The sequence below is a fragment of the Phyllobates terribilis genome, unplaced genomic scaffold (genome assembly GCF_046119375.1).
Source record: "Phyllobates terribilis strain yellow unplaced genomic scaffold, ASM4611937v1 Scaffold_11__3_contigs__length_659146591, whole genome shotgun sequence".
Taxonomy (NCBI): Eukaryota; Metazoa; Chordata; class Amphibia; order Anura; family Dendrobatidae; genus Phyllobates; species Phyllobates terribilis.
This window is the reverse complement of record NW_027362771.1, coordinates 16555196-16569634: the sequence shown is the minus strand read 5'-3', so window position 1 is coordinate 16569634 and position 14439 is coordinate 16555196. Positions and strand designations below refer to the sequence as shown.

At 38.9% G+C, this 14439-nt stretch overlaps 1 long non-coding RNA gene across 1 annotated transcript in view; it reads right to left on the bottom strand.

The window, feature by feature from the left end:
- Positions 1 to 14439, bottom strand: part of LOC141164965 (uncharacterized) — a 232146-nt gene that overhangs the window by 27421 nt on the left and 190286 nt on the right. The window lies entirely within an intron of this gene.

The following is a 14439-nucleotide window of genomic DNA, read 5'->3' as shown; positions in this document are numbered from 1 at the left end:
TCATTGTCGACACACAATCACGTCATGGGTGTGTCAATGGAAAATGGCACGCATGCATGCCGGCGCATGTTAAATGCCACTGTCAGAGATTGACAACAGCATTTAACAGGTTAAGAATCACGAGATGAGCACTGTTCCACCTGAGATTGTTAATGGCAGGTCTTGGCTGTATTACACAGCCATCATCTGCAAGGTATTGGGCGGGTTTGCTGCGTGAGTCCGCTCCATAAACCCCCTTCCGACTTGTGCCATATATGTACCTGAACATATGAATTTGAACCTGCACAATATATGTATCTGAACCTGCCCAGCGCCCGCACTTACAGCCCAGCTGCTGGGAATAAATTAACTTTATTGCTTCTAGCAGAGTTCTGGTTTCAGTCATGGGGGTGGCGTTGACACAGGTTGTCACTGCTCTGTGGATAAAAAGTGGCAGCTACAGCCGCCATCCTTGCACTGACTGACAGCGGCATAACATTAGAGCCGGCTGCCAGTCAGTGCAGGGGTGCAGTTACAGCCACCCCTCTCTATACACAGAGCGGTATTGAACCTGTGCAGTCATTACTCCCATGACTGAAACCAAAAGTTAATTTCCTCCCGTCAACAGGACTGTAAGTTCGTATGCTGGGCAGGTCCAGAACGCTATTAGCCTGCAGGTTAACCCCATATCTGCAGGTTAATATCTTTTTTTTCAGGTTCCCTTCCAATTTACGACAGTTCATGCTCATTAGAGAATGGTGGATTTAATGACTGATGACTTTGTATTGCTGGAAACCAATTTCTGGGCCCCTCTATATTCTATCAATACTCTCTCCTTTTCCTTTAAATATATAAAATATATAGCTACTTTGGTACACTGTCCACACAAATACAAGTTTATTCACCTTTGCAGTACTTGTACACAGATGAATAAACTGAATGATGTAAGCTGTTATTCATCCCATATATGCTGGTTATCAATCTGTGACCATGGCATTTAAGGCATGCAGTCCCCTGGATGCATCATTCCGGGCACCCATCAGCTCCGCACAATGTGAATTTTGGGTGCTTATAGGTTATCATGGCAGCCAGGGGCTGCTAAATGTATGGCAGATATGACATAAATGCATAGTATGACTGTCATTTTGGTACTACATAGAATGAGCTTCATAGGATACTGTGATTTTACCTGTACTACAAAATAATTAAAAAAAAATGAACAACATTAATAAAATAAAAAAAACATACAATTTCAACTCACTCTCCTTTTCCCCCAAATAAAAATAATGAGACTAAAATAGCAAACAAATTATAATAGGCATCCGTAAAAGTCTGATCTATCAAAGTGTAAAATTATTTAACCTTTGATATGTCATAAAGAAAAAAATCTAAGTGCCAGAATTGCTGCTTTTTGTTTGCTACACCTTCTCATAAATATGCAATAAAAATCAATGAAAGATAGTATCAACAAAAATGACAGCTCACCATGCAAAAATCAAGCTCTCAGAGAGCTCCATCAATGGAAAAATAAAAAAGTTCTGGGACTCAAATTATGGTGACACACTAAAATGTTTGTTTTGTTTTTTTTTTAACAAATTTCTTAATTTTTGTCCATAGAAAATAAAAGTTTTGTAAGCTTGGTATCACCATAATTGTATTGACCTAAAGAATGACTTTGCCAGGTCATTTTACTGCACAATGAAGGTTGTGTCATTCAGAGCTACAAGTTAACTCATCCCACAAAAAAACAAGCCCCTATTTGTTTATGTTGAGTGAAAAATAAAAAAGTTATAGCTCTTGGAAGAGAAGCAGAAAAAACTAACTTGCAAATATATGAAGGCATTTAATACAAGATTGAATAATTTATCCTTCTCGACACTCTTACAGAGTTCCTGGAATGGCTTTTAGAACATATCTGATGTTATTCCTGCTGTGCATGTAAATTGTCAGAAAATAGATATACTGTAGCGAATACCAAATAAGGAGTATAACAAACAGAACAGTAAAAAGTAGAAAATACAACAAATACCCCTCTAGAATAATGGTTCTTATAGACTTTTGACATTATTAATTGATAAATTAGGTTAGAATTCTTCATAAGCCGAAAACCTTGTAAGTCTTGTATATCGATTAGCTACAACTTTAAAAAAGTCTGCCTAATATTATGTAGGTCTCTATCATGCTGCCAAAATGTCTCTAGAAAATTACCAAATGTGTCCAGTGTAAATGTAACATATTAGGAGAACTACGGTATCTCTTTTTAATAATTTTGTCCAGCATAAAAAGTCAAACTTTGCAAATTACTTTATTATAGGATGTGTCTTAATTTCTGTAAAAAATTCTGTAAAAAAATTGCATGTGTGTGACTTCCATACTTCAAATACCAAAGTCAAAAGAGGACAAACTACAGCCTGAAGGGATGTATACTCGATTATTAACCAGATGGGGAAACCCAATATAAAATCCCTCTCTACAGGGCTATAAAATTTAACTTTTATTTAATTATTCCATTAAAATGCCTAATGGATATTAAAAGGTTGTCCCTAATCTACCAAATTATTTTGTCTATATGATCATTATATATTTGTTCCCATTACACCATGGGGTGTTACCATTTGTGGTAGAACAGGACAATAGTCATATTAGCACACCTCCCTCCAACATGTTTCACCACTACAGCGGCATCATCAGGGGATGGGACACTGGCGTGAATAACTGCATGCGAGTCACGCCATCTATATATAACCTCTGTATGTATCTATTCGTATATCAAAGTGCAGGATATGACAACATATATATCAGCACCAATACACATCACCAAGAGAACAGCCCAATCCTATTATAGGAAAATTCAATATAAGAAGCATTTTGATATGCTGTCATAATATGCATTTTACCTTTTTGTAGCTATGGCAATGATTATCCAAAACACTGTCTCGTTTACCACGATTCTCCAATCACAATCAGACATGTCATAGGTGATGTCACAACTATGTGGTGCGATTCTATTGTTCTCTCTCACAGCCAATTGCGGCAAGGCCAGTGGGATGTCCCCAATACATCGCGAGATCAGAAACTAATCAGCCGCACCAATCAGACACAGCCACATCATCACAATCGTCATATTGATGTATCTTGAGCTAAACAGCTCTCCCAACTGTATAGCACTATCTAAATGGCTAGAATCGCACATATTTCTTAAATAAATTGATGTCTCTTTATAACATAGTAATATATCATATACATATAATCAGTATTAAGATTAAATATTAAATTATTGATATTTCAATAATATTTCAGGCGAATTAATAATAATTAATCCATTATTCCTTTCACCCATTACTTGTTATTATCATAATTAGTGTTGAGCGAATTTGTTCAGCATTTCAAATTTGGGTTCGTGTTTGGGGTTCCAGCCGGTTTGCGCCAAAAAATCGGCTCCGCCCATGAACATCCCTGATTTACCTAGCTGTTACGCAGATGACAAATTCACTCAACACTAATCATAATCAGATATTAGTTGTTTTTACATCATAAATCGAATATTGGCACATATACCAAGGACATCATTGTTATGCTTCAAATTATTGTAAAATTATTAAACTAATTCTCTGGGCTGATTTTGTATTGATGATTATAAATTGATCATAAGCACTCTCAATTTTCTATACTAGGGCCATATCTATTATACTAGGTGCAAAAAATTAAAATTAAAAAACATTAAATCCAAATACCCACTATATGCATAAATATTATTTATAACTACTCTTGGTAGACATCAACCGCTGTTTAACTGTAACATCCCACAAAATGTGCTATGCTGGAGATTTTCTGGCCAAGCTGTCTAGCCATAATATTTGTCCCTTTCCAAGATTGTTATGCTTGCTAATTCTACTACTTCCAACACTTCAACATCTGCTCCTCATTGTTTACTTGATTCTTTACATATCTCACTGCATGAATGGCACCATAATAACAGCATAATGAATGTTATTCACCTCACTACTGAGCTTTAATACTATGACCGGTCAACGTATGTATCATCCCAACCTAATGTTAATCCTTAGTATTTGGGCAGCATGGTGGCTCAGTGGTTAGCCTTGCAGCACTGGGGTCCTGGGTTCAAATCCCACCAAGGACAACATCTGCAAGGAGTTTGTATGTACTCCCCGTGTTTGCGTGTGTTTCCTTCGGGTTCTCAAAACTCTTAAGACAGTATGATAGGGAATGTAGATTGTGAGCCTCAATGGTGACAGTGCCGATAATGTCTGTATTGTAAAGCACTGCGGATTATGTTGGCGCTGTATAAATAAAAAGATTATTATTATTTGGGGAAGGACAGCACCTAATTGAAATAACTTAAGATAAGGTTTTTCACTCAGATTTGGTTGTGTCTTTTTTATAGTCTGAAAATGCTTTGATTGATGCACCAAAGCTAGTCCAATGAGTTTAGGCATTGTCCACTATGACCAACAGGTTCATCAGATAAAACAACTCGTGAGTTGTAGAAATTATCTACATATCCACAATAAGCATGTATCTTTTCTTTCTCAAATATGAGATGAGCATTGGAATAAAACATTGACACTTTTACCATCTGAAAATAACTTTTTATCTCCTTCTCCAAAGAGTACTTATTTCACTTTTAAATGTGGAATTAATAATAACTGCAAAGAGTATGTACAGTGTGGAAAATAAGTATTTGATACACTGCTGATTTTGCAAGTTTTCCCATCTACAGAGAATAGAGAGGTCTGTAATTTTTATCGTAAATCACTTCACCTGTGAGAGACAGAATCTAAAAAAATCCAGACATTGTATGACTTTTAAATAATTAAATTGCATTTTATTGCATGAAATAAGAATTGTATCACCTACCAACCAGAAAGATCTGGCTTTCACAGATCTGTTAGTTTTTCTTTAAGTAGCCCTCCTACTCTGCACTCATTACTTGTATTAATTGCACCTGTATAAAAGACACCTGTCCACACACTCAATCAATCACACTCCAACCTCTCCACCATGGCCAAGACCAAAGAGCTGTCTAAGGACACCAGGTAAAAAATTGTAGACCTGCACAAGGCTGGGATGTGCTACAAAACAATAGGTAAGCAGCTTGTTGAGAAGGCAAAAACTGTTGGCGCAATTATTAGAAAATAGAAGAAATACAAGATGACTGTGAATCTTCCTCGATGTGGGGCTCCATGCAAGATCTCACCTCGAGTGGTAAGGATGATTCTGACAAAGCTCAGGAATCAGCCCAGGGCTACATGGGAGAACCTGCTCAATGACCTGAAGAGAGCTTGGGTCACAGTCTCAAACTATACTATTATTAAAACATTACACCGTCATGGATTAAAATCCTGCAGGGCATGCAAGGTCCCCCAGCTCATGTCAGCACGTGTCCAGTTTAAAGTTCACCAATGACCATGTGGATAATCCAGAGGAAGCATGGCACAAGGTCATGTGGTCAGATGAGACCCAAATAGAACTTTTTGGTATTAACTCCACTCACCGTGTTTGGAGGAAGAAGAAGGATGAGTACAACCTGAAGAACACCATGCCAACCAAGAAGCATAGTGGGGTAAACATCATGCTTTGGGATGTTTTTCTGCATAGGGGAAGGACGACTGCACCGTATTGAAGGGAGGATGGATGGATTCATGTATGGCGAGATTTTGGCCAACAACCTCCTTTCCTCAGTAAGAGCATTAAAGATGGGTCATGGCTGGGTCTTCCAGCAAGACAATGACAAGAAAAACACAGCCAGTGCTCTGTAAGAAGCATTTTAAGATTCTGGAATGGCCTAGCCATTCTCCAAACCTGAACCCAATAGAAAATCTTTGGAGGGAGCTGAAACTCAATGTTGCCCAGCGAAAGCCCAAAACCTGAAAGATCTGTAGAAGATCTATATGGAGGAGTGGACCAAAATACCTGCCGCAGTGTGTGACAACTTGGTCAAGAACTATATGAAACATCTGACTTGTAATTGCAAACAAAAGTTTCCGTACTAAATATTAAGTTCTGTTTTTCTATTGCATCAAATACTTATTCCATGCAAAAAAATGCAAATTAAAATAATAAATTAATTAAATAAAATTATGTAAAAATCCTACAAATGTGATTTTCTTGATTTTTTTAGATTCTATCTCTCACAGTTGAAGTGTACCTACAATAAAAATTACAGAGTTCTCCATTCTTTGTAGGTGACAAAACTTGCAAAATCGACAGAGTATGAAATATTTATTTTCCCCACGGTATAAGGCCACGTTCACACATTCAGTATTTGTATTTTACATCAGTATTTGAAAGCCAAAACCAGGAGTGGAATAGTCAGAGGAAAAGTATAATAGAAACACATCACCACATCTGTATTTTTATCCACTCTTGGTTTTGGTTTACAAATGCTGAGGTAAAGAACTGACCAAATACTGAACATGTGAACATGGCCTAATAGATAAAAACTAAATATAGTTTGTTGGCTTGGAGCACAGAAATTCCATTTCATTAGATATAAAAACAAATCTTCCATGTTGGCTTGGAGCACAGAAGTCCAATACTATTAAGTACCATTTATATATTAATTTAAATATTCCATGTTGGCTTAGAACACAGAAGTTCCATATTATAAGATATCAATAAAGTCTTCCATTTTTTTTCATGGCACATGAACATGACAAAGTGAATAAGTTTGCTTATGCATTTAAAGCTCATGGAGTGCCCTGATTCATCCACTAATTCTGGACTCCTCTTCTATGCTATTTATTTAAATTAATGCTTGATAATTCATAATTCATTATTTGCTTGATTGCTAATAATATACAAATGACCATCTTTATAGTGGTATAGATATATTTTTTTAAAAGAGAACTTGTTAGCATGTCAAAAGTGGCCACTTTTTGCTTATTTTATTCAAGCTGATTCCTGAGTATTCCATTTTTTAAAATCTGTCATTCATTTCTGAGGATATGAGCCTTTTTATTAAGTGCGTCAATATGCTAATTTGTATGGTGTTTATGTAGGAGTTGTTACTCACTAGATTTTCTACGGGCCTGACTTTAGACCGCACTGTGAGCAATGTCCCCTTGGTAAAGACCATACAGATTAGCAGATTGGATTGACTAAATAAAAAGTCCTACAGTATATCTTTGGAAACTTTTTATTTAGTGCGCCCAATATGGTAATTTGTATGATCAGTACATATGGGTCTTTGCACACTGGATTTTCTGGGTGAATGGCTCTATATAATTACCCTGTGAACAATGTCCCCTTGGTAAAGACCATACAGATTAGGAGATTGAGCTCACTAAATAATTGCTCACTAACATGCTGAAAAATCCTTATTAAAAACATGTTGGTGCAATGCTAAGGTAGTTTAGAAAGTATATGTAGTTTATAAATGTTGAATGTTTTCTCTTTGATTTAAACCATGTAAACCTGTACAATACATACAACTTTTCCATATGAATATAAGATAAATAACTGCTAAATGATGTATCTTTTATACAGGTATTGCTGCGAGTTTCTCAATATTAGTTTTTAGCCAGCGATGTTATGATTATGAAGTAATAGAATGAAAACAATAAAGTATAAAAGCAATGAAAATAATAGCTTTAATACATAAGTAATGTCTATTTTTGAATTGCAACATTTTATAATTTGTCAGAGCTATAGGAATTACTATATAATACTTTACAGTGGCCTCTAGAAAAAAAGTAATGTAATATTAATCTGATCCCTAGACACATATGGTAGCTAAAGATTAGTATAGTTTAAACACCCTTTAGATGATAACGGAGAAGTCATAGGAAACTTTTTAATGGCCTCTCCTGACTGTACTTGAAAGCATCACAAAGTGTATTAAATTCAAAAACTTAAAAAAAGGTTTGCAAGATTGAAGTTTGTAGTGTGGTTTACAACATGCAGCAAAAGGTCACGCAGTGCATCTATTGCCAGATGTACTGAAAAAATAAGATGAGATTGAAAATAGGATTTGGTGGAGTGTTTGCCACCTTATCTCTTTCAAATTTAGTTGCTAAATATCAACATCAAAGACTATTATTTATGGGGCATATGGGCACATTTTTTATAAAGTGAATTCAATGTATTCGTGCTGAAGGCAAACTTATTGTATTTATAAAGAAAAGTTCGACTTTTGGAAGCAATTTTATACCATTGGTAGCAAAATGCGTATTATATTTATTATTATTATTATTATTATTGTTATGCAAGTATAGTTAGATTTATAAATCTGATATTTAAAGTGATTTTCTCATTTTATAAAATGATGGCATATCTGTAGCAATGTTTTGCCCCTTCTTTCTCGGTTTTGGTGGGGGTAACGTTTACATTGTTTACATTGTTAATGCATAATGTGGATAATAATAGATTACAAAAAAAAAATCATAGTTGGGATTTTCAGATGTGGTCATTGCAATTTTTGTAAGCACAAGCTTAAGGCCAAAACAAATAGTTTATTTACTGCACTACAACCACAGAGGTAATAGAATCCATTGAATGTTAAAAAATAGAGTGCATGTAGGGTCCAATAAGACAGTTAAAAGTGCTTCACAAATTCAATGTCCCATATTTTACTCTGAGATCTGGAGAGACCCCAGAGAATAATGAGCATAAGATGTAGAAAAAAAGAAAAATAAACAGCCAACACTCATCTCTCTGACCCCACGCACTGCTTACTGTTACCATATGGTCCTCAGCACCTTTTCTTACCTTCCCACACTGAAAACCTAAGCATTTTCACACTAGGGACAGCCAGCTGCGATCAAGCCCATAACGTACCTGTGCATGACATTGCAACCTTGTGACATGTATGTGTAGAGAAGTCCTGGTTCTAGTTGTGACCCGATCCAGAATGTGTGTCAATTTCCACATCACATCACAAACTTATGACATGCATGTGCAGTGTTATCCTGGTACTGGTTGCAGCTGGATGTTCTGGCCTACTATGAAAAAGTGTGAGGGTTTCAGCAAGTCTGTGGTAAGAAGAGATGTTTAGGACCATACTGGGGACAGCAAGCAGTGGAAGTGGCCAAAAAGGTGAACTTTTAGGGGAGCATTGGTTTTCTTATTTGTCTTTTTTTAACCTTTTGCTGGCCCTATATGGTTAGCTCTCCATGCTAAATTCGCGTGGAGTGAATACCAAAACAGTCTATTCTGGATAATCCTGATTGGGTACACCTTGTTCTGGTAGGATGGCTTTTACACTTTTTTGATCAAAAAAAATATTAAATCTAAGTACCCTATGTTTTTATGTTTTACTACTATTTACTATTTACTATATTTACATATGGTTTCTATGCATTGTTTTTAGTCAAGGTTGTTTTTGTCTATTAATGGCAACAGTGTGTATATGCACCTACATATTTCAAGTGTACAAACAGATGTGCTGGCTCTCAGGTCCAGCTCTGCAGCCTTCTTTTGGAGGCTTACTGGCACATATCCATGTGAGTTAATAGAGTAGGGTCCATCTTGATAGGGGACACATTTTCCCGGTGGGATGGATTTTACGCTTTTTTGATTAAAAAAAATATTAACTTAATGTTAATCCTATGGTTTTTACATTCATTACTATTTACTTACTGTAAGGTTTCTATGCATGGATTTTATTCTAGATAGTGATGAGCTAGCATGCTTGGCACTGCTCGATACTCGATCGAGCATTTGGGCGCTTGGCCATGCTCAGTACTCGTTTGAGTATCCCTGGTGCTCGTGCACATGTTTGAGTCCCCGCCCCACTATTTGAGGGTGTTTTTCAGCCACAATACTAGTAATGCTGTAGATATGTTGGCTTTTGGCATTACTGCGATTGGCCGGCCGCATCACGTCATCGTGTCAATATAAGACCCGATGATGCAATGCTCGCCACACTGTATCCTGGATACAGAGTGCATTAGAGGCCTAGTCATGGTTTATATTTCATTATAGACCTTGCTGCAGAAATCTAAAACCAAACAGTCCTTTTCGGGGCTACATGTATTCTATACAATACCGCTGTTAGCTGTACTATTTATTGTAGCGTAAGCTGCTGGAGAAGGGCTAGTAGTTCATTTCAGTCCTTGCTGCAGACACCAAAAACCAAAACTCCTAATCAGGCATACATCTATTCTATTCAATACTGCTGTTAGCTGTACTATTTAGTGAAGGGTTAGCTGCTTGAAAAAGGCTAGTAGTGCATTACAGGCATTGATGCAGAAACCAAAAATCAAAACTCCTTATTAGGCCTATATCTATTCTATTAAATACTGTAGTTAGCTGTTCTGTTTAGTGTAGGGCTAACTGCTGGAGAAGGGATAGTAGTGCAATACAGGCCTATAGGCAGGGTTTATAGCTTTACAGTCATTGCTGCAGAAAACTAAAACTGAAATAATAATGCTTCCAGTATGTTTCACAGCACCACCCTGTCTTCCACATGGTCCAGTCTCATTAGCCAAGAGTTTGGACCAATTAACTCTCACCCTGATCTTCCCTCCTCCCACCATGGCAACTCCCAGGAAATAAGTGATCCCACACGGAACTCTTTACATTTATTGCTTCTTCTGACCTCTCTCTCTGCACTTTTCAAGAGGGACATGAGGAGCTTGTGTGAAGTGATGCCCAAATATTTGAGCACCCACGGTCAGTAGAAGATGATGGCGAGGAACTGCTGTGAGGGGCTCAGGGTGTTAGTCATGGCAAAGGGCTGCTGTTCTCCTCCCACACCCTGGCACCCCACAAATAAAAGATAGAGTCCTATTCTTCATGTGGATTGTGTGTAGTAGATAACACTTACGTTTTCCGTTGAGGGCCTCATCTGATACTCGGTCCTTCTTTCAGTGGCAGGCACACAGTCAAGCCATTCTTAACTAAACCATTTTACTTAACTCCTTCAGTTCAGTTTTGGTCACAGTTACAGTACCATGTGATACAGCAGTCACAGCTTCACCCACCTGCATTATCCCTCTATTTTCTGACCCAGGGATATTCCACCCAACTCTGCAGCCTCCAAGAACACAATCGCACTTTCTATCTGGGTATCCCCATCCATTATTCCCCTCAGGAATGTAAGTAAGGCTGGCTCCTACATATCATTTCTAGGCCATAGGCCTCGGATTTTAGGGAAAATTCCCTGAAGTTGGTCGCTTCCATCTCCATAATGCTGTTTCCCTCTTTCTTTTCCTCTTTTTGCATCATTATTGACCTTCAGCCCACTGGACTGGCCCTGAACCTATTCACTATTCTCAATTGACCCTCTTGCACATACTTCAATGTTCCTACAAACTCTCCATCTCTGACTCACTAGCTGACTAACTGGAAAACTATTGCTCTACTCTAGTCCAAACCCCTTTCACTTTTAACTGGACCAATCACCAACTCTCCCCCGTCGCTAGGCAAACTTCTCTGTTACTACCATACTGCAGTTACTAAACCTCCTATGTCCTAAACTATGCCTTAAATCTTATACACTATTAGGCCCACTACTGCATATCAGCCCTAATGTTTCTATGTATCACTAACTAAACCCTGAACTATATTATATGCTTTCCCTATACACTATATACAGACTCGCATATTAATACAGTCACAAAAATACAATAAAACCATACACTTGGCACAAACAGTTTAAAGAGAGAGAGGCCTATGACAGCCCCTGTCACACCCTTACACTGCAATTATTGTCTCAAGAGGTGGATGATGATAAGACACAAGTCATTTTGCAAAGTCAGCAAGTCAGGAGGAGGATCAGAGTGTAGAAGTGGAGGACGAGCTGGTGTACGATGAAGTCACTGACCCAACCAGGGAAGGTGCCATGCAGAGCAAGCACAGCAGCGCAGAGGTGGAGGGATCTGCAAAACCACAACAGGCAGGCAGAGGCAGTGGGGTGCCAAGAGGGAGAAGTTAGGCAAGTGTTCCTCAGAGCACCCACACGCGGCAAGCTCTCAGGACAAGAGTTAGGTGTTCACCAGTCTGGCACTTTTTTACAGAAAATGTGGAAGACAAGAAACCTGCTTTTTGCAACCTGTGACATATCAAGATCAGCAGCCTGAGTACTACCAGCCTGACCACCACCTGCATGCTCAGGCACATGTCATCAAAGAACCCGACTAAGTGGGCCGAATTCCTGGGTCCACAATCAGTGTCTGGGGGTGACACCACTGCCTCTTCCCCTTTGCTATGTGCTTACAAATCCCCTATCCAGGACACAGGCACTGAAGCCTCCTGCCCTTCACCTGAAGTCTGAGCAGGTGTTAGGGCCAGGCAGACTAGGCATCTGCCTAGGGCACCCGCTCGCCCAGGGGCCCCCAGCCAGTGGTGTGCCTCTAATAGCAGCACACCACGCCGCCTCTATGGGGCCCGTGAGTCCCACCCGCATGGCGCATTCAACTGTATTGGTATCATAGATGCCGATACCGCTGAAAGCAATGATGAAGGAGAGACAGTCAGATGATGCTCCCTCTCCCATCATTCCCCCTCTGCCGCTGATGCAGCGGGCGCAATGATGTCACTTCATTGCACCACACTGTGAAGGCAGTGGAGCTTCTGAGATGCTCTGCAGAGCATGGAGCAGTGAGGAAATGAGGAGAGGTAAGTATTGTACTTGTTTTTTATACGGGGTGGCTATAACACTACAGGACTGTGAGAGCTGCATTATACTTTGAGGGGGGCTGCATTATACTGTATGGGTGGCTGCATTATACAGTATGGGGGCTGCATTGTACTCTGAGGGAGGGCTGCATTATAATCTGAAAGGAGGGCTGCATTATACTCTGAAGGAGGGCTACAAACGTGGTCAGAATTGTTGGTACCCCTCGTTTAATGAAAGAAAAACCCACAATGGTCACAGAAATAACTTGAATCTGACAAAATGAATAATAAATTAAAAATCTATGAAAATGAACAAATGAAAGTCAGACATTGCTTTTCAACCCTGCTTCTACAGAATTAAAAAAAAATTTAGCTCATGAAATAGGCCTGGACAGAAATAATGGTACCCCTGAAAATAATGTGACAAAAGGGAAAGTTGTGTCCACTAATTAGCATCACAGGTATCTACAATCTTGTAATCAGTCAGTGGGCCTGTATATAGGGCTAGAGATACTCACTGTGCTGTTTGGTGACAAGGTGTGTACCACACTCAACATGGACCAGAGGAAGCAAAGGAAGAGTTGTCTCAGGAGATAAGAGAAAATTATAGACAAGCATGTTAAAGGTTATAAGATAATCTCCAAGCAGCTTGATGTTCCTGTGACTACAGTTGCATCGCACTTGGAATTTTTTTCCTGTTTTCCCGTACACGATATCATAAAACTAGTAATGGCATTGAAATGTACAACTTGTCCCACAAAAAATAAGCCCTCCAACGGCCATATTGACCAAAAAATAAAAACGCTATGGCTCTGGGAACAAGGGGAGCAAAAAACGAAAATGCAAAAATGGAAAATCCCAGGATTGCGAAGGGGATAAGGGGGCTGCATTTTACTCTGAGGGGGGCTGCTTTATACTGTATGGCGTGGCTGCAATATATTGTATGGGGACTGTGTTATACTCTGAGGGCTGGCTACACTCTACTGTATGGGGGGGCTGCATTATACTGTGAGGGGTGGCTGCATTATACAGTATGGAGTGGCTGCATTATACTCTGAGTTGTGGCTTCATTATATTCTGAGGGGTGGCTTCATTATACTCTGAGGGGTGGCTGCATTATACTCTGAGGGGTGGCTGCATTATACTCTGAGGGGTGGCTGCATTATACTGTATGAGGTGGCAGCGTTATACTATATGCGGTGACTGCATTATAATATATGGGATGACTGCATTATACTCTATGGGGGGCTGCATTATATTGTATGGAGTGGCTGCATTATTCTGTATGAGGTGGCTGCATTATGCTCTATTGAGGACTATATGGTGCATTATACTATATGTACTACATGGGGGCTGCATTATACTATATGGGGGGCTGCATTATACTCTATCAGGGAATATGGGCAGTGCATTATACTATATGTTCTATGTGGGACCTGCATTCTACTGTATCGAGGAGTATGGGGAATGCATTATACTATATGAAGGATTATGGGGTCCATTATACTATGGGAAGTGCATTGTACTATATGGAGGTCTATGGGGGGTGCATTATACAATATGGAGGACTATGTGATGCATTATACTATAATGAGGACTATGGGGAGTGCATTATACTATAGGGAGGATATGGGCTGTGCATTATACTATATAGAGGACTATGGAGAACGCATTATGCTGTATGGAGAACTATGGGATGCATTATACTGTATGACGGACTATGGGGTGTTCATTATACTATATTGAAGACTCTAGGGAGTGTATTATACTATATGGAGGTCTATGGGGAGTGTATTATACTATATGAAGGGCTATGAGGCACAACATGTTATATGGAGGACTATGGGGTGTGCATTATACAATATGGAGGACTATGGG